A 19,137-nucleotide genomic window follows, 5' to 3' on the forward strand; every position below is an offset into this window, starting at 1 on the left:
GCCACCAATCTGCGGTGAGCCCGGGTGCGAGGGCCCTTTCATCGCTGCTTGCAGCTTTAATTTTAATATTTTATTTGTATGTCCTCTCTTTAAAAATTTGTCTATTATATTACTCGTTCTGTTAATTATTAATCCATAATTTGTTTATTGTTGAATGATTGCTTGTATCTTTTGTACGTACTGTATTTTATGTTTGTTTTGTACATATTGTAATCTTTGTTGTTCTTTATTGCAATAAAAAAAAAAATCCCACAGCATTCTCTCAAGGGGGGTCCGGAAGAATACTTTGAACATTTTACAGTTAAATTCATCTATCTGCTGCACTTTGAGAGTTCAAAATTAAGAGCTCCAATACAGGTTCAGTGTGAAAACACTGGAAAAAGCTAGTGAATTGGCTTGTTCTTGAGGTTTTCAATCCTCTTTTTAGTTGTAATATGATGTTTCTGTCTAAATTACACTCACACTGGTGAATCTGGAAACCAAATTAGAATACAATAATAATATTAATAATAATAATAATAATTGTATGTTATTATTCCTATGACAGTACTATTGGAAATCAATTATGTAAAATAAATTAAAATGAGTATTTCACAGGTATATTATTTTTTACCTTATTCTACAGTAGGGAAATAACAATACTTTTGTCCTAATTTCTACACTTGCAAGCAGGGCCTAAAACTTTTTGTCACATCTGCCACTTTAATCATAATACAAACAAAATTTTCTGTTGATTTGAGAAAATTTACAGGCAATAATTATTTTTTTCCTGGCCATGAAACTGTTTTTGCATTAGCAGTTTTTTTTTAATTTAAATATAAATATATAGCTTAATTAGTAATTTTAAGCACTTATCCATTAACTCATTATCACAGTCTGTAAAGGTCATATATTTGGTCTTTGTTGTGAAGATTTGTACATTTTGCACATCTTAAATCATTTATTAATCATTTGTTAATGTTTTTGCAGTACCCAATAAGTGGAAACTATTCTTCAATTGTAAACATTTAATAATCATTAGTACTTTTATGAGCAGTCATTTTGATTTCAAAAAGTGTCCCAAATGACTGGAATTTACCCTATTTTCAGATGTTTACAAATAATTTATTAATCAGTTGTTAATGTTTTTGCAGTACCCAATCTAAACTTAAGACTATTCATCATTTGTAAATGTTTATAAACAATACTGATTTTTTTTTTTTTTTTTTTTTTTAGTATCTTTATTGGCACTGGACTTTTAGCTACTGTAACAATGTTTATGTAAAGGGTGGTTAGTTCAGTTTAGCTTAATGTTAACGATAAATATAACACACATTGTAATTTGGGTGCAAAACATGTTTGAAAGAAGTGTGCATTAACAAAAGCTTTTAATCATTGTATAACATCTGTTAAAATCATTTGTAGATTTTCAAGATGTGCATGATCATATACATTAGGAGTTTAATGACATTTATAAGCATTTAAATTTATATGAAATGTTAATTATTAGGAAATGTTTAATACAGTTATTAGTAAAAATTAACAATCACATTATTTTACATTTCTAGATATGAGATTATATATTAACTATGTCATGAATCTGGTCGGTGACCTGCGGTCCGCTCACTACCAGATGTCGCTCTCACTCTATCATCACACTCAGTCTGTTGCTCCATACTACATCTCCCATTATCCACCATGCTGATTGCGCCATACACCTGTGGCCAATCAGCGGCCCTATTTAAACCCCGGACTTTCACTCGGTAGGCACCGAGTATTGTGGAGTGTTTTGTGGAGAACTGCATCGGTTGCGTTTAGCGCTCCCCTAGTGCTAGCACTTCAGCAGAGTTTGTTCCTAGTTTCCTGAGTTTAGTATTCTCGCCTGGCCATCTCGTTTCGTCTGTCTCGCCGCCTGCCTTTCTGGACTCTAGCTCGTTATAAGGATTACTCTTCTGTCTCATGTCATGGATTATGTTCGCCGCTGATCGACCCAGGCCTGCCTCACGGACTACTCTTGAGCCTCACCCCAACATACCTGCTTGTTATTGTTCTGACCCTGCCTGTCTGACCATGTATCTGTCTCGTCCTATTAATAAAAGCTCGCATATGGATCCCCTCGCCTCTCGTCTCCCTCTCCACATTACAGAATACTCAGAATACATTCGACAGGTATGGACTCAGATCGCATTCTTTTTAGAATAAATCAAGGACCACGCACTCTTGAACAATACACCCGAGAATTCCTGGCCATTGCTAATATTCCACCCTCCCGGACTGTATTATTATTGAGATTTTCTGTGATGGATTAAATCAGCCGTTAAGGGGGAGGCTGAGACGCGAGGGTCCGCGTTCATCACTAACCGCCAGTGTTGGGCAGTAGCGTCGCTACAAGTAGTGACGCTACTAGCTTAACTACATTTCTCAGTAGCGTGGTGGTAGCGTCGCTATTTTCTGAATCAAATAGCTTTTCAGTAGTTAAGCTCTTATTTTGATCAAGTAGCGCGGTAGCGTCAACAAAAGCTAAAAGCTATATATTTTTCTATACTTTAAGCTCAAATCGGAAATATAACTGCTATGGATCACTGATCCTGGGTCAGTAAGCGACGTCACCGCCACTAAACCTCGTGACGCCATTGGCTCATTAAACTGTCAGTCAAACCGTATTAATCCTCCCGCCTCTCTCGTGAATGAAGTGCGGCGCGCAGTTTGAAGCATCTCGGCGTGTTTGCAGACTTGAGGTAAATAAAGTTGATTGAAAAAGTACATGTTTTCTGTATTCATAATACAGCACTGTATTTATAAAGGCTAATGGTTTTTTTTGCATTCTTGGAGATGAGAAAAGTGTCTTAGTCTAGCATTTGTTGTCGAGACAACCAAATTGCTTATGTGAAGCGCTGAATCTTCATATTTTAGCTAAATGTCAGAAAAAAAACTGAGCGCCCACGTAGCAACAGAAAACTGTATAATCTGCAATGCAAAAGCGTGAATGCAATGCACGTACTGCCTCTATTGTAGCGGTATTGAGAAAAAAACTTAGTACTTGAACTAGTGGTGGGCGCCTTGATTTTAGTCTTTGAAGCAGGCTATCTGGGAAGATCTCAAACTCAGAAGAACGAGATGGGGAGTGGGTGGGTGTGGGTTGTCAAATTCATGGCGAAAGGCAAAATGTTTCGGTTCGTTCTTAGCAAAACAAACAAACAAACAAACAAACAAACAAACACACACACACACACACACACACACACACACACACACACACACAAAACGATCAGGTTCCATAGCGAAATAAGAATTAAACAGTGTTCTAGTCTAAACGAATTATAATAATCTTTGCTAATATTCTTGACACTTCAAACTGCTTTGGACTTTGCAGTATCGAATTATGCCTTCCCAGCTAACAGGGAACGTTCCCAGAACATTCACCAACGTTCTTTAAAAGTTGTGTAAATGTTAGTACGAAACGTTATTAAAATAATGTTTTTGGAACGTTCTTATAACATTGTTAACGTTCTTGTAACATTGAGAGAAAACGTTCTCAGAACAACGTTCTTGGAACATTTTTAGGACGTTATTAGTAATTAATGAATGTTCTTATAATGTTGATAGAAAACGTTCTTACAACAACGTTCTTGGAACGTCTTTAGGACGTTATTAGTAATTAATGAATGTTCTTATAATGTTGATAGAAAACGTTCTTACAACAACGTTCTTGAAACGTCTTTGGGACGTTATCTGTACTTAATGAACGTTCTCCTAATGTGGAGAGAAAACGTTCTTACAACAACGTTCTTGAAACGTCTTTGGGACGTTACTTGTACTTAATGAACGTTCTCTTAAGGTTGAGAGAAAACGTTCTTACAACAACGTTCTTGAAACGTCTATGGGACGTTACTTGTACTTAATGAATGTTCTCATAATGTTGAGAGAAAACATTTTTAGCAGAACATTCTTAGAATGTTCCTGTAATATTATTAATATAGGCCAAATTGTAAAATATATTTAAGAATTATATATGGTAAATGTCATAGCCTGTGACATTCACTATACATAATTATTAATTGTGCTCATTATAAACAACAGTCTTGCTTGTGATTTTGATCAGTTATTCTATAATAAAAAAATTAAGATCTTTTTCATTTATTTAAAATTCAGGTGACATTTTATCACAATCTCCTTTGTTTTTCAAATGGCACAACAGTAACAAATGAAACCACACTGAAATAAGTTATTAATTTAACTTTTTTTAACTGCATAAAGAATTTAACTGCAGTTTAAACGTGTACGTGCACATAACATAGCATAACATAACATAACATAACATAAATAAATGAAAGTCTTGATTTTATATTAATTTAAAGAATATAATATTAAAATGACCACTCACTATAATAATAAAAATTGTACAGAAATCATTATCATCACTGTCCTGTTATATTACTGTGCAATGCCGCGAGAAAGTTTATGCATTTGATCATAGTCCCTTTAAGACAAGTCATTTCACTCGACACCTCCCAGGCATGCAAGCGCAGCTCCTATCTCTTTGAATAAGGAAACATCAGATTCTGCAAAACTGTTCATTAAGCTTTCGATTAAATTTCATATTCGAAAACACATTAAATCTGACAACAACAGTCTTATAAGATTTATTTCTTATGTTCAAATACATTTAAAAAAAGCTTTTTAATGCTAGACCATCCAATACACATGCGCAGTCATGAGCACGAGTTTTCAAACACTGCCTGTTTCTATAGGAACCGGAGCTTCTAACGGTCGCTGCAGTGACGTAATGAATTTACTAATCAACGACTGGCTCTTTCATTTAGAAGGCGGTACTTATTCGCCTTTACGGACACGTATGATGAGCACAAAACAAGTCTGGAACTGGTCGCCATTTTGTGAGGGTCATTCATTCGCGGTTCAATCAGTTATGGGGTGATTCTTGAATGATGTCTGTGTCTGTGCAACCAGAGTCTGTTTATTGTGTGTATTTAAATTGTGATGAAAGTCAGCATTTGATCGTCGTTATTCGCGGACGCACAAAACAACTTTGAACACACACATCACAAGAAACGGTAAGAGCCAGTGTTTTATTTTCATATTTAATGTTAAGTGTTAGCTTCGTTTAATTACCATTATTTAAAATAGAATATTTAGTCACCATAAAATGTATATCTCACCGATTATTTTTGCTATAGTATTTACAGTAAATTGGTGTAATACTGAGTGATTGTTTTGAGGTAAAATATATATATATATATATATATATTATTATTATTTATATTTTTTATTTTTTTTTTTAATTAATTCTAAGGCATCTTTTAATCTTGCAAATTATTATTTTGTATGTTCCAATCGATTTCTAATGTTCCCGCCCAAAATCCATCTGTAGTGTCGTCCTAACATTAAAACTGGTTGTGGACGCCATGCTTTCCTGAGAGGGTCCTTCGCGGCAGTTTGGTCGGTTAACGGTAAGTTCAGTTGATTTTGAAAATATATGCATGCCTTAATATAATTAGGAGCAGGACTTGCATGACACAAGCCTTAAAGCGTGCAAACAAAATGTTTTCTCTTTTGTGGTTTAGCTATTCCATTTTAATATCAAATACACTCAAAATTGTGTCAAAATGCTCATTAATAGTGCAGTCATGTAAATTAAGTCGGGTTTGTCTTACCTAAACAGTTGTTGAAAACCAAAGTTTGTCAGTTATCTGTGCTTTAGGCTTTAGTGACAGCAGCATAATAATCCTGCTACTGTCTAAATGTTAAAGTATCCTGCAGTCACCAATTCTATTACTTAAAACTCATTATATATTACTAGAATAGTTGTATTTTAACCAGATGAAACCAGATGATGGTTTTAAATCAGTTATTTCTATCTGTGTCAGCTTGAAATATCAGTTTACATTTCCATTCATTTTGCCATTAATTGTAATAATCCAATGAGATTTTTGTTTGCTCTACACAGATCTGATCTCATCATCATCCAGTCTGTCTGGAATGACATGAAGAAACAGAACGAGACAGAATAAATCCAGAAGATCTGTGGCAACGTCTTTAAGATGCTTCAAGAGACCTACCTGCGGAGCTACAGTACTGTTAAAAGTTTTAGACACTTGTGTGAAAATGCTGTAAAATGAGGATGCTGTCAAAAATAATGCCATAAATAGATCTTCTTTATCATTGAACTTCTATTAACTAAGTTTAATTAACATTTGGTGTGACTATCCTTTGATTTTAAAGCAGCTTTTGCCCTAGGTGCACTTGTGCTTAGTTTTTCAGGTAGCTTTGCAGGTAGGATTCTTTAGAATCCAGTTCTTCTGGATTTAGTCTGTCTCAGTTTTTGTTTCTCTAGTCATTCCAGACAGACCCAATGATGATGAGATCAGATCTTTGTGTGGAGCACTGACTGTTGTCAGACTCACTGGACTATTACAATTACTAATGTAAACTGATATTTCCAACTGACACACTGCAGCAAAAAATAGAAATAACTGACTTAAAACCATTTTTTTTAGCTGCTGAAAATACTTGCGTTCTAATAATTTGGCCACCACTGTATATACATTATATTATATTTTTGTAGGTTTATCACCTAAGCCTCCTTGGAGGCAAAACACCTGGAGATGCCATCCGGATGGTGTTGCGAACAGTTGGAACAAACAGTGTTTGGTGTCAATACAGCATTAAAGGAAGGAATGGGGGAAGAGCTGGACATTGCGGCATGATCATTCGTAAGTATTACATTTTTAACTGACAGAATTAACACAAAGACATTACTCAGACCAAGCATCACCTATTCTTTTAAGAAATATTTCGGTAACACTTTCTATGAATCCCGTATTTATAATACATTATGATGGTATTCTTAAGGCATTATAATGAATGCATAATGCATTATAAAAAACCTTATAATATGTTATATCATCTCTTGAGTATTCATAAGAACAGTTTTAATGTATTATATTTTTTACTTATTTGTGGTTATAGTTTTTATAAGATTTTACTAAACCAAGACTTTGTAAAGGAATGTTAATTAAAAAAAAAATGCTTGTTACTTACATGTTTCTTAAATTATGCCAAACTTCCTTTCTAGAGGCTTGCCAAAAGATGCATCCAAAAGTGCCAGTTAAGGTGTTAGAAGAGTTCATCTTGAAGTATGCTCCCCATCGTGAGTCAAGGGTGAGTCAAAACCCAGAATCATGACAAAAGTAATAAAATAAATGGTTCTACACAAATTGTTTTGTTTAAATAACACATTATCAATTCTAAAGGAAAAAAAAACTGCATGACAATTATACACTGTTTCGTTTCATTTTCACGATCATGCTACAAGTTCACAGAAACCAATAGGGGTGCAACAGTTCTCTGTAAAAACCCGAACCGTCCCGTTCTCCTCCCACGGTTCGGTGCGCACCAGGACTGCGGTTCAACTTTAATCTGACAACGCATCAGTAATATGTTTTATATAACAACACGTAAAACAAACAGGGTTCGGCTAATGTGTGTTTCTGTTGATGGATGCGCATTCTGGCTTACCAATACGTTACAACAACAGCGATTAAATAAAAAAACGTGGACAAACCATTCTTGTTCAATGCGAGTGCCGTATGCTGGAATATGAGCAGTCATTTATTCCGCCATCTCGCCGATGCTTATAGCGCTCGTGTGCAGGTGAGACCTGAACAGCACACATTGCTATCTTGATTTCAACTAAACTCATTTAAGCTTTGCCAGTTTCAACATATAAGAGCCATAAGACGCAAACTTGTGCGCAGTGAGAAGTGAGGAGATCTGTGTGTGTGCTCATCGGAAGCGCGCAAATCCGCACCTCAGAACACGCGCACATACTAAGCTCTTTTATTGTGTTTGAATGGACAAATTCACACAAATATTTGTCAAAATTCCCATCTTGGCAAGTATCCTAGCAGACATTGCCGGCTAAAGAAAACAAGCAGTAAGTCATTGATCTGTTCGTGCACGTATAACAACAATGGCGTCTGCATTACCACATCTGATCAAAACACCGAGTAAATCAGTAGGAAACGTATGCAGACTTTGTTCAGAGACCTTCAAAGCATCTAAAACTAACAAATTTAAAAAAATTATCTAAAAAAAAAAAATTCTAAATGCTGGCAAAGGGTCGGCCGGGCTTGGAAAATAATACTTTTCCCAAATCCCGTCGGCAAACAGGCTAAAATATCTCTTTTTGTCTCCACTAAGTGCCTCAAACAAAACTCCTGGACATCTCTTAAAGAGTCTATGCCGTGAACCTCGCATACTTTTGAGAATCCTACGTTTAGCTGATCTTGATAAATGCTCATTGTCACTCATGTAAACACGACAGTTTTTCTTCTGCAATCACACGTCTGCGCTTTGTTTCCCGGCGGACCGAAAATAAACGCGACACTCGCGTCCCCCGGAAATCCGATAAAATTCAACCAATCAGATGACGACTTCGACATTCCTGAAGTGTTTCCAGTTAAGTGTACCATATGCATCAGACGTTTAGCCAACGTTCCGTGGGCGTGACGTCTGAGGCTGAGACTACACCTCACCTGACTGTAGCCCTAGTAATTCTGAAGACCTTGATTAGCTTTTTTTAGGTGTGTTTGATTAGGATTGGAGAGTGGCCCTCCAGCATTCCCCACCCCTGATTAAGGATTACCTAAAATATTTTTTAAAAAAGATGTGATGAAAATGTATTATTTGAATGCTTATATTTTTTGTAATCTGATGATGCTTCAGAAGACGTTTTTCTTAATGCTGCTGTTGTCTTTAAAAGTAGTGTATGCCAAGTCAAATGAGTTTGGCATCTACAGCATTTTGACAGCATTTACCTTATTTTCTGAGTTTTCATTTTGGGGTGTACTCTTTTACAGTGTTTTCTTGAACCGTCCTATTGTATAACTTTTTTTGTAAACTGGATTTGACTTTTGAGTGATTACATTTTTGTAGCACTTGCAGCACAGATCCTAATAAATGGTTTTGCATAGCCACACTAATGACTTCATAAGCATTTTGTAATAACACAATTTGTAACATCAGCCAATCTGTTTACTTTACAGATGGAGTGTGAAGAGACAGGCCATGGACCACAGTTCCCGCAGTGATAGTTTTTCAGCACCCACACACAATTCAGAAGTTCTCACTGATTAAATGTTAATATGATAGTTTACGTTTACCTGTGAAGTTGTCCTTGTCATGAATATTAAACTAAATGTAAAACTTTTTTTACATGATAGGCAATTTTCACTAATCTGTTTAATCTGTTAATGAGGTTTTTTTTGAAAGTGTGCATCTTTATTAATTAAAATACCTGAAATGCCTGCAATGTGCTTGTATCTGGAATGTTGTAATAATGATGTTGAAAGATGATGTTGCAACACTGCTAATCTTAAAATAACATTTTATTAAACTATACTTTGTAAAGTTCCAAATAATTGTTTTTAGAACTTTGTATTTTTAGTAAAATGTGGGTAATGTTGTAGGAATGTTATGCTCACAATAAAATAACGTTCTAGTAACGTTAAGCAAACTGGACATTTTATTGTTCTTGGAATGTTCCAAATAAACGTTCATAGAACGTTATATTTTTAATGAAATTTAGGTTGCAAGAACATTGTAGGAACGTTATGCTAACCATAAAATAACGTTCTAGTAACGTTAAGCAAACTGGACATTTTAACGTTCTTGGAATGTTCCAAATAAACGTTCATAGAACGTTATATTTTTAATGAAATTTAGGTTGCAAGAACATTGTAGGAACGTTATGCTAACCATAAAATAACGTTCTAGTAACGTTAAGCAAACTGGACATTTTAACGTTCTTGGAATGTTCCAAATAAACGTTCATAGAACGTTATATTTTTAATGAAATTTAGGTTGCAAGAACGTTGTAGGAACGTTATGCTAACCATTAAATAACGTTATAGTAACGTTAAACAAACTGGACATTTCCACGTTTTTGGAACATTCCAAATAACGTTCCCACAACCAAAACAGAACGTTCCCAGAACAAAAATTTGTTAGCTGGGTTTACTATGACCAAAATGAATATGCTAAAACTATCACTGCAGCCTGTTCATGCAGTTCAGCGTGAACACCGGTCCCGTGGCACATTTTCCGTCGACGTGCATGAAGTACAAAGCTTACCCAATGCATAATATTTTCGCTTCAAATACATTGCAGATATGGAAACATTTGTATTTGTGGGGAGAGAGGTAGTCTACATAAGCCCAACTTTACTTTCAGTTTCGCTTTAAATTTGTTGATTGTTTAGGCAAATTTATTTATTTATTTATTTTTTCATCCTCGTTCGGTTCTGAATACGGTTAAAGTTAAAGGATTTGTTGTGGAGTGAGGGAAATAATGTCGGAACATTATAACATTACGCTGTAGGCCTGTTCATTTCAGAATATAATAAAATGTGACTTATAGGCCTAGCCGCCGTGACCTGTCGGGTTTAATTTTTCCTCTCAAAGACGTACAATTTATGTTAGCATGTTTTTTAAAAAAACTTCGGCAAACGAAAATAGCCGCTTGATTCGGTTAAATATTCTTACTGTCAGTTAACAAATTTACAATAGAATTTAGCTTTGCTTCCCAGATAGTAACAGGGTCTGGGCCAAATCTGGCTTACATTTGGCACTTGTTTTTTATTCACAGTCTTGTATTCATGAAATCAATTACTATCTTTAAAAATGGCAGTAAATTAAAGTGCTGTTTTTGTGCGGTCTGTCATATTTCAGTAGCTATATACAGCAAAACTACAGCACTTCCATTAGGCTATTTTTTTACGAAGCTGTCAACACTGTAAACTCTGATGGCATGCAATCAGTTGACAAATACCCATTCATATATAGACTGTGTTATTCAATTATATGTATACATTATTTTATTTAAAAATTTTGTGTTTTCCCTGTTTTATTCATTTAACATTCTGAAACAGGTGCCATTGTTTTTTTTGTTTTTTTTTTTAAAAATGTTTTTCAAGAAAGAATTCAACCCCCCAAAATATGAGATAAACCCAGCCCTGTACATTATACTGATTTTTGTTGCCAAATTGGTTTGGAAGAGTGGTTGAATAAACAATTAAACTGGACTTTTATGCCTGTATGACTGACAATTTAATTGATCACTGAGAGAGCATTGACTTGGTATGATGTTGGTTCAACAGAAAAATGAAAATGTAAAAAATAGCTTAGATGTAGTAAACTACTTTTGCCATGTTGCTGTAGCTTAGCTTGCTACATTACCCAAGGCTGTAGCTTTAGTGTAGTTAAGCTTCATTTAATGAAGAGTAACTGTTAGCTTAGCTCACTACATTTTCCAAGTAGCTTGCCCAACACTGCTAACCGCTTTTATGGATTTTGCTCTACTGTGTGTGGGCTCATCTTTCACTGTGGGTGTCGCGGATGAGGAGCGCGACATCGTGGTGATGCCGGCCGCGCCGGTGCGCGCTCACAAGATGGCGGCGACGGCGGAGCCCGTTCACAAAATGGCGGCGAAAACGAAGCTCCGTCACGTCACAGCTGCCATACCAGAGCCATGTAAAGTTGCAGCTGCATTTCCTGAGTCAAGTCAAGTTTCCAAGTCAAGTCAAGTTGCAGCTGTGTTTCCTGAGTCAAGTCAAGTTTCCGAGTCCAGTCAAGTTGCAGCTGCATTTCCTGAGTCAAGTCAAGTTTCCGAGTCCAGTCAAGTTGCAGCTGCGTTTCCTGAGTCAAGTCAAGTCTCCGAGTCCAGTCAAGTTACAGCTGCGTTTCCTGAGTCAAGTCAAATTTCTAAGTCCAGTCAAGTTGCAGCTGCGTTCCCTGAGTCAAATCAAGTTTCCAAGTCCAGTCAAGTTGCAGCTGTGTTTCCTGAATCTAGTCAAGCTACAGCTGCTTTTCCTCAGTCTAGTCAAGATATGGCTGCCACTCCAGAGTCAAGCAAAATTACAGCAGTCATTCCTGTGTCAAGTCAAGTTACCGCTGTTGTTCCAGTGTCAAATCAAGTTACAACTGTGTTTCCAGAGTCAAGTCGAGTTAAAGCTGGGTTTCCTGTGTCAAGGCAAGTCAAAGCTGCTCTTCCTAAGTCAAGTCAAGCTACAGCTGTATTTCCTCTGTCAAGTCGAGTCACAGTTGTATTTCCAGTGTCAAGTCAAGTTACAGCCGTGTTTCCAAGGTCAAGTAAAGCTACAGCTGTTGTTCCTGTGTCTAGTCAAGTTAAAGCTGTGTTTCCTGCGTCAAATCAAGTCAGAGCTGCTCTTCCTGAGTGAAGCAAAGTCACAGCCGTGGTTCCTGAGTCAAGCAAAGTCACAGCCGTGGTTCCTGAGTCAAGCCAACTCAAGAGCCGTCGTTCCTGAGTCAAGCCAAGTCCGAGCTGTCGTTCCGGAGTCAAGTAATCACTGCTGATCTCCATGAGTCAAGTCAAGTTATTGCTGATCCTCACAAGCCAAGTCAAGTCACTGCTGGTCTTCATGTGTCAGGTCAAGTCACCACTGATCTCCATGAGTCAGGTCAAGTCACTACTGATCCTCACAAGCCAAGTCAAGTCACTGCTGATCTCCATGAGTCAAGTCAAGTCACTGCTGATTTCCATAAGTCAGGTCAAGTCACTGCTGATCTCCATGAGTCAAGTCAAGTCGCTGCTGATCTTCACAGGCCAAATCAAGTCTCCACTGGTCTTCACGTGTCAGGTCAAGTCACAGCAGTTCTTAAGGAGCCAGGTCAAGTTACTGCTGATGTCTCTGAGCCTCGTCACGTCTCGTCTGACCACCCAGTGCCTCGTCACGTCTCGTCTGTCTGTCCAGAGCCAAGTCATGTCTCGTCTGACCTCTCAGAGTCCCGTCATGTTTCGTCTGTCTGTCCAGAGCCTCAGGTCTCGTCTGATCTCCCAGAGCCCCGTCACGTCTCCACTGTCTGTCCAGAGTTTCGTCACGACACGTCTGATCGTCAAGAGTCCAGTCGGGTCTCGTCCGACCTCCCCGAGCCTCATCACGTTATGTCTGCCAGTGTGTTGGCAGTCACTATTCTGAGTATATGGGCTGCACATTATGCTCCTGAGGTCACGTCTGTTCACAAGTCTGCTCCTGAGGTCACGTCTGTTCATAAGTCTGCCCCTGAGGTCACGTCTGTTCCCAAGTCTGCCCCTGAGGTCACGTCTGATCACAAATTTGCTCCAGAGATTTCATCTGTTCACAAACTCTGCTAAAGTGCTAGCACTAGGGGAGCGCTAAATGCAACCGATGCAGTTCTCCACAAAACACTCCACAATACTCTGTGCCTACCGAGTGAAAGTCCGGGGTTTAAATAGGGCCGCTGATTGGCCAAAGGTGTATGGCGCAATCAGCGTGGTGGATAATGGGAGATGTAGTCCGGGGTATGGAGCAAAAGACTGAGTGTGATGATAGAGTGAGAGCGACATCTGGTGGTGAGCGGACCGCAGGTCACCGACCAGATTCATGACAAACTAATGATCTGTTAAGCATTACATAATGTTTGTTAATGATTAATGAAAGTTAATGAAAAACAAAACTTTTATTCAAATTCTAAATGGATTAGATGTAGCCTAGAAGTGCGCAAATAACCCTACCTTAATAATCACTAAAAAGGTGTCACTTCAGTTCATTGCGATCTCACAAAGTTCCTTTATAATCAATAAACATCTTATTTACAGTGAGAGGACTGGCAAGTGTACAGGGAGAAAATCCGGCGTTTAGAGGTGAGTGAATTCAGACTAACTTGAACAACAGATATTTACGTTGTAAATAGAATATTTTGCCGATTTCCAGAGGGCAAACACAAAAATATGCACTGGAGCCTTTATCAAATTTGTTTTGCCAATATCTTATTATTACAGTTTTTTCTGAGGGTGCTTTTGACTGCTTGAGAAAATGGATGTGTGGTGTGAGAGTGTGCGAAAAGTGTTTATTGTGTGAGTCTTAAGCCCCGTTCACACTACAAGCGACAGGGTGCGACAAAGCAACACGATCGCATTCATTTCAATGGAGAGCTGGTGATTTCCGGCAACAAGAGCGACATCGAGCTACAGCAACTGTTGGTGACCGGATGGGGTGTATCCAGCGACATGATAAAGTTCAGAATCCCTCAACTTTATGCAAATGAAGAGCGACTTTCGGGAGCGACAGCCAATAGGAAGAATACGGTAGAGCTCATGTGATCGTTCTCCTCTCAGCTGTAGATAAACATACGCAATGGAAAAAAGTAGGCTCTGCTTCTCATTCGTTTTTGTTTGTATGTACAGATTTAATTTATATTTATATTATATTTAGTCTTTTGCCTCCAAAATGTTTTGCCTCCAAAATGTATTTAGTGGCAAGAAACCTGATTCGGTGTCAAGGCAACCAGTAGTGAGAACGCCCACTAGCAACCTCATCACCAGCCCCTGGCGACATGCAGTGACAGAAGTCGCTGCTAGTGTGAACGCAGCTTGGTCAGGGCTGCAGGTGGCAGCCCTGACCATGTCCCTATAGTGGCTCACGTTATTTTATTAGAAAGCGTTATTGTTTTCCGTGCCTTTCTGAATACAGACACCAACCCATCCGTACATATCACATCCTCTGCACAGCCTGGAAAATAACATTTATTTCCATGATCTGCCATTTTCGCTATTGTCCTTGCTTGTTTCTGGTATGTGCAAATGTTGGGGGCGTAACTATGATCCCGACTGTAACGTCACAGTCCGTGTTACACTGTAAAAAAAAATAATTCAGTGGCTTTGTAAATATCATAAAAATAAAAACTTTCATTAACTTCAAATCTCTGAATATCATTAAAGAGATTATTTGAGCTGGGTTTACCAAAATTAATAAGTAAAAATCCCACAGTTTATTTTTATCTCAGATATACTTGTTCTACTTCAGTATGTTTTAATAAAAAATTAAGCATTTAACTAACAAATTATATTTTTCACATGTCCTTACTGTTTTTGGTACATTTAAATGAAAATATTTGAGAAAGTTGCAATAAAACTTGTCAGTTTTATAAACAGAAAATACGGTTAATACAGCTCAGCAATTAGAAATGTATGTATAAAATTAACATTTTTTCCCCCTGTTTTAAAGCAGCATAGCCTGCCTGTGTATGAGGGGGAGTGGCTGTATTACTATTAATGTTAACTGTTGAGTTGGTTTCGTCATTGTTATTTAATTTACTTGGGTGATGAGCATATATGTGTGAGTAATTGCAAAAAAACAACAACTAAACTAGTCTATCCATAGTCCAGCAATTGTACCTGGTGTAATGGGAATCGTCTGTCTCTGTCTGTCGTAATAGTCGAAACTACAATATTACTGTGTGTGAAAAGCTAACGTACCATCTCTTTGTATAACTCTTGATTACAACTGTAAACACGGTGCAGAGTTTTCCGAGAGCCCCTACTGCCCACGTTTGTACCAAAGCACCACTGAAACATCATCTGGAATCACTCAAATGGCGGAAGCATAATGTAGTGAAGAAGTTATCACGCTTAAGGGTTGATTGTTTCCCCACCCTTACCAAAATCAACCATGGTTTTATTGTAGTAAAGTGTAGTAAGTTAGCCATGTTTTTGGCAGATTGATTACCATTTGTATAGGACAGTTTTACTATAAATACCATGGTTAAGATATGGTTAATTAATGTTTGATACCATAGTTAATTTGTGTTTATCATGGTTTTAACTACAGTAACCATGTTTTTTTTATTTTATTTGTAGTAACACTGTCTAATTGTCATGTGTCGTGCAAGGAAGGGGTGAACGAAGACGAAGGTCAAAGATAAAATCTTTGTTATATTCCACATGTAATTCCAAAAACAGGTAAATCCACAGGAGGAGGGTAAAAACACGCATACATTGACAAAGTGACGAGACCGGACCCCAGACACTGAACAGAATGCAACTTATAAAGACAGGTGATAACAATGAGCTTAGTTAAGGCACAGGTGAAACAAGGTAAACTAATGATGACTAAATGTGAACAGGAAACAGGATCAGGGAGCTCAAGAAGCCATGGCGGATCAGGGAGCTCGGGAAGCCATGGCGGAGCACGCAGTTCGGGAGGCATGGCGGATCAGGGAGCTCAGGAAGCCATGACGGAGCACACAGTTCGGGAGGCCATGGCGGATCAGGGAGCTCGGGGAGCCATGGCGGAGCAGGCAGCCATGGCGGAACAGGCAGTTCAGGCATATGCCCCCCCCCCCAGTTTGATCAGGGGATACTCACACACGGGAAGATCGCAACGGATAGTCTCGTTGTCCAGCCCCAGCTGAAAACACGCACCTAGAGCAGCGTTGTGCCAGCTCAGCTGGTTGGCAAGCTTGAGGAATTCCTCCACATACCGCTCCAACCTATGACCGCCTTGCCGCAAACCACAAAGCGCTTCCTCAGCCGTCATCTTGGTGAGGTCCGGTCTTCTGTCACGTATCGTGTGAGGAAGGGGCAAACGAAGATCAAAGATAAAGTCTTTATTATATTCCACATGTAATTCCAAAAACAGGTAAATCCACAGGAGGAGGGTAAAAAAACACGCATTGATGTATTGACGAGACTGGACCCCAAAAACTAAACAGAATGCAACTTATAAAGACAGGTGATAACAATGAACTTAATTAAGGCACAGGTGAAACAAGGTAAACTAATGATGACTAAATGAGGACAGGAAACAGGAACAACCAAATATGGGCACAAGAAGGAGAAACCAACAAGTCCACAGGGGTGTGACACTAATTTTCACAGGGGCAGTCAACCACTACCTTACTGTTATTAATTTGAAGTGTAAATCTATGAATCTAATGGCAAAACTGTTGAACAATTGTTTTACAGCACTGACATCATCGTCTAAAAACTTCTAAATTAACAACACAAGGCAAGAGGTAAGTGCAGTTTACCATAATGTTTCAGTATAATTATATTTATACATGTAGAAACACAGGTAACAAAACATGACTGACAAGTTTATCTAATAACATTTATGAAATGTTTAAATAAAACTTTAATAAGGTTTTTTTTTCTTTTTTTTTTTTTTTTTTGGTAAAAAATGTATGTATGTGTGTAGCCTATATGTTTTTTATCTACTCTCAAAGAGACAAGAACTGGGAACTTGTATTATATGAATCACCAAGGAGCAGAGTTTTAGAAGAAAATGTCATCTACATATTGGATGCCACCTACTTCTTTAAAAACAAGAAAGCTTGTGATCATAATTATTTCAAAAATATTAATAATATATAGCAGTCTTGTAAGTCCATCCATGGTTGGTGTCATTTGAAATCTTTGCAAGTAATATTCTTTTCAGAATCATGGAAAATATAGTTTCCAACAGTAAATTCTACTGTTCAATAAGAATATTGATGTAAATTGTTGCACAGTCTCCCACATGGAGATTTTAACTTTTTAGTCATGATTTGTAGCACTATGAAAATGGTCTGCTTCTCCAGGTGATATGAACCATATTGTCTATGTCCTTGTCTTGTAACATACAGGCTAAATATTAGCTCTAACCTGTTATTCTTTATATTTGATCCACCTTTTGGTGTTCAAGAGGAATTAGCTGTCCTCAACCAACTCCGTGATCTTAGCAGAGCCTGCTCCTATCTTGTGGGATTGACATATGCCTTGGATCTGTGATACCCTAAGAACTTTAAAGGGTTAGTTCACCCAAACAATGAATATTAGCCCATGATTTACTCATCCTTAAAGCATCCTAGGTGTATATGACTTTCTTCTTTCAACCTTAAGGACTGCTGTGGACAACTGACTCAAAAAAACTGAAATAATGTTTTTGATATCCTTCATATTCTGTGTGGTGGTCAGTTCACACTGATAGAAACTAATCTTTTCCAATTAGTTGGAATTTTTTTTTTTTTTTTTTACATTTTATGGACATTTTTACTTTTATACAGCCATTTTTTCCTACAAGTGTCCGTTATCTTTTTTGTCAAATTCTTACATTTAATCAGTGAATTAGAATAGTAAGACATATGGGCTGTTATCAAGCAAATTAAATCATCACAGAAGCTGCATCTAAAGTGGCATTTAGATGTATTTACACACTGTTTATTTCAAAACATGAATGCATTTAACCTGCAATTACAAATGCATAAATACTGTTTTGGGATAGTAAACAAAATGTTGAATACTGATTTTTGAAATGATTTAAAACATGAGAGAAAAAAAAGTGAAAATGTGAATTTAAAACCCCCAATAAGTGACAGCAAATCAATGTTACTAAGTGAGTAAATGCAATTAGTAAATGCGATCGAATCATTTAAACGTTGATTCGTTCAGGAATGAAACACCATCATGTTGCTCAGAGATGCAAAACAGTGCTGTGACTGTGTTTGGAATGATTTTTGTTGGTGAAATAGAGTAAAACAGGCAATACGGTGTCCAAACGTCTCTTAAATTACTTTTTTATGAACTGTTGTAAAAATGTATATCACATTTGTAATCATGGTCATTTTTGGGGAAAATGGCACTCTTCATGTGAAAAACTGTATGAAGTGATGAATTTGTGGTCTTTCTAAATGCGTTTTCAATAGACTGAATCATGCGTGCACTCTGTAGAGGTGTTTTGAATGTTTTTCGCAAAATACTTGATAATGTTAAATCGCACATCGTTAAAACAATTAATACAACAGTTCAATAAACAAGAAGTTAATATTTAGTGACGTACATTGTATGACTCTAACAATATTGTCTGATTTTGCTCTATTTCATCAATGAAATTAGTTTCAAAGTCACAGCATTATGAATGAATGTGCATTTTTAAATGTATCTAGTGAGTCAATGACTCAATTACCTGTTCATAAAGACAGTCATTTGCTTTGCTGAATGAATCAGCTGTTCAATCAAATCAGTTGAATGAATGATTTAGTGATAAAATCAGTAGGTGTGTTCAACTTAGAAATTTTCAATTCAATTCAATTCAAATTTATTTGTATAGCGCTTTTCACGATACATATCGTTGCAAAGCAGCTTTACACCAAATTGACATTTTTACTATATATGTAGTAGTAGCTTGATGTACATATGGTAGAGATGTCTGGTAAAGATCAATTAATGACGTAATCAAACAGACAAAGAACACTATAAATTTGTAGCAGAATTTGGTAGTGCTGTATGTTTTCAGGGTTGGCATCATCTGAAGTCCTCTGAAGGGTTGGCATCATCTTTTCT

At 37.2% G+C, this 19,137-nt stretch overlaps 1 long non-coding RNA gene across 3 annotated transcripts; it reads left to right on the forward strand.

Annotated features, from left to right (window-relative positions):
* Window positions 1–4,654: 4,654 nt before the first annotated feature.
* On the forward strand, window positions 4,655–9,517 carry LOC127162380 (uncharacterized). 3 transcript variants are annotated; one of them, XR_007827329.1, is made up of 6 exons: window positions 4,655–5,051; window positions 5,369–5,447; window positions 5,945–6,422; window positions 6,563–6,710; window positions 7,073–7,158; window positions 9,045–9,517. It is a non-coding gene; the product is annotated as an uncharacterized LOC127162380 (long non-coding RNA). The 3 variants fall into 3 exon arrangements; XR_007827327.1 differs by having other exon boundaries at window positions 5,945–6,069; XR_007827328.1 differs by lacking the exon at window positions 5,945–6,422.
* Window positions 9,518–19,137: the final 9,620 nt, after the last annotated feature.

This window comes from Labeo rohita, unplaced genomic scaffold, assembly GCF_022985175.1.
Source record: "Labeo rohita strain BAU-BD-2019 unplaced genomic scaffold, IGBB_LRoh.1.0 scaffold_92, whole genome shotgun sequence".
Taxonomy (NCBI): domain Eukaryota; kingdom Metazoa; phylum Chordata; class Actinopteri; order Cypriniformes; family Cyprinidae; genus Labeo; species Labeo rohita.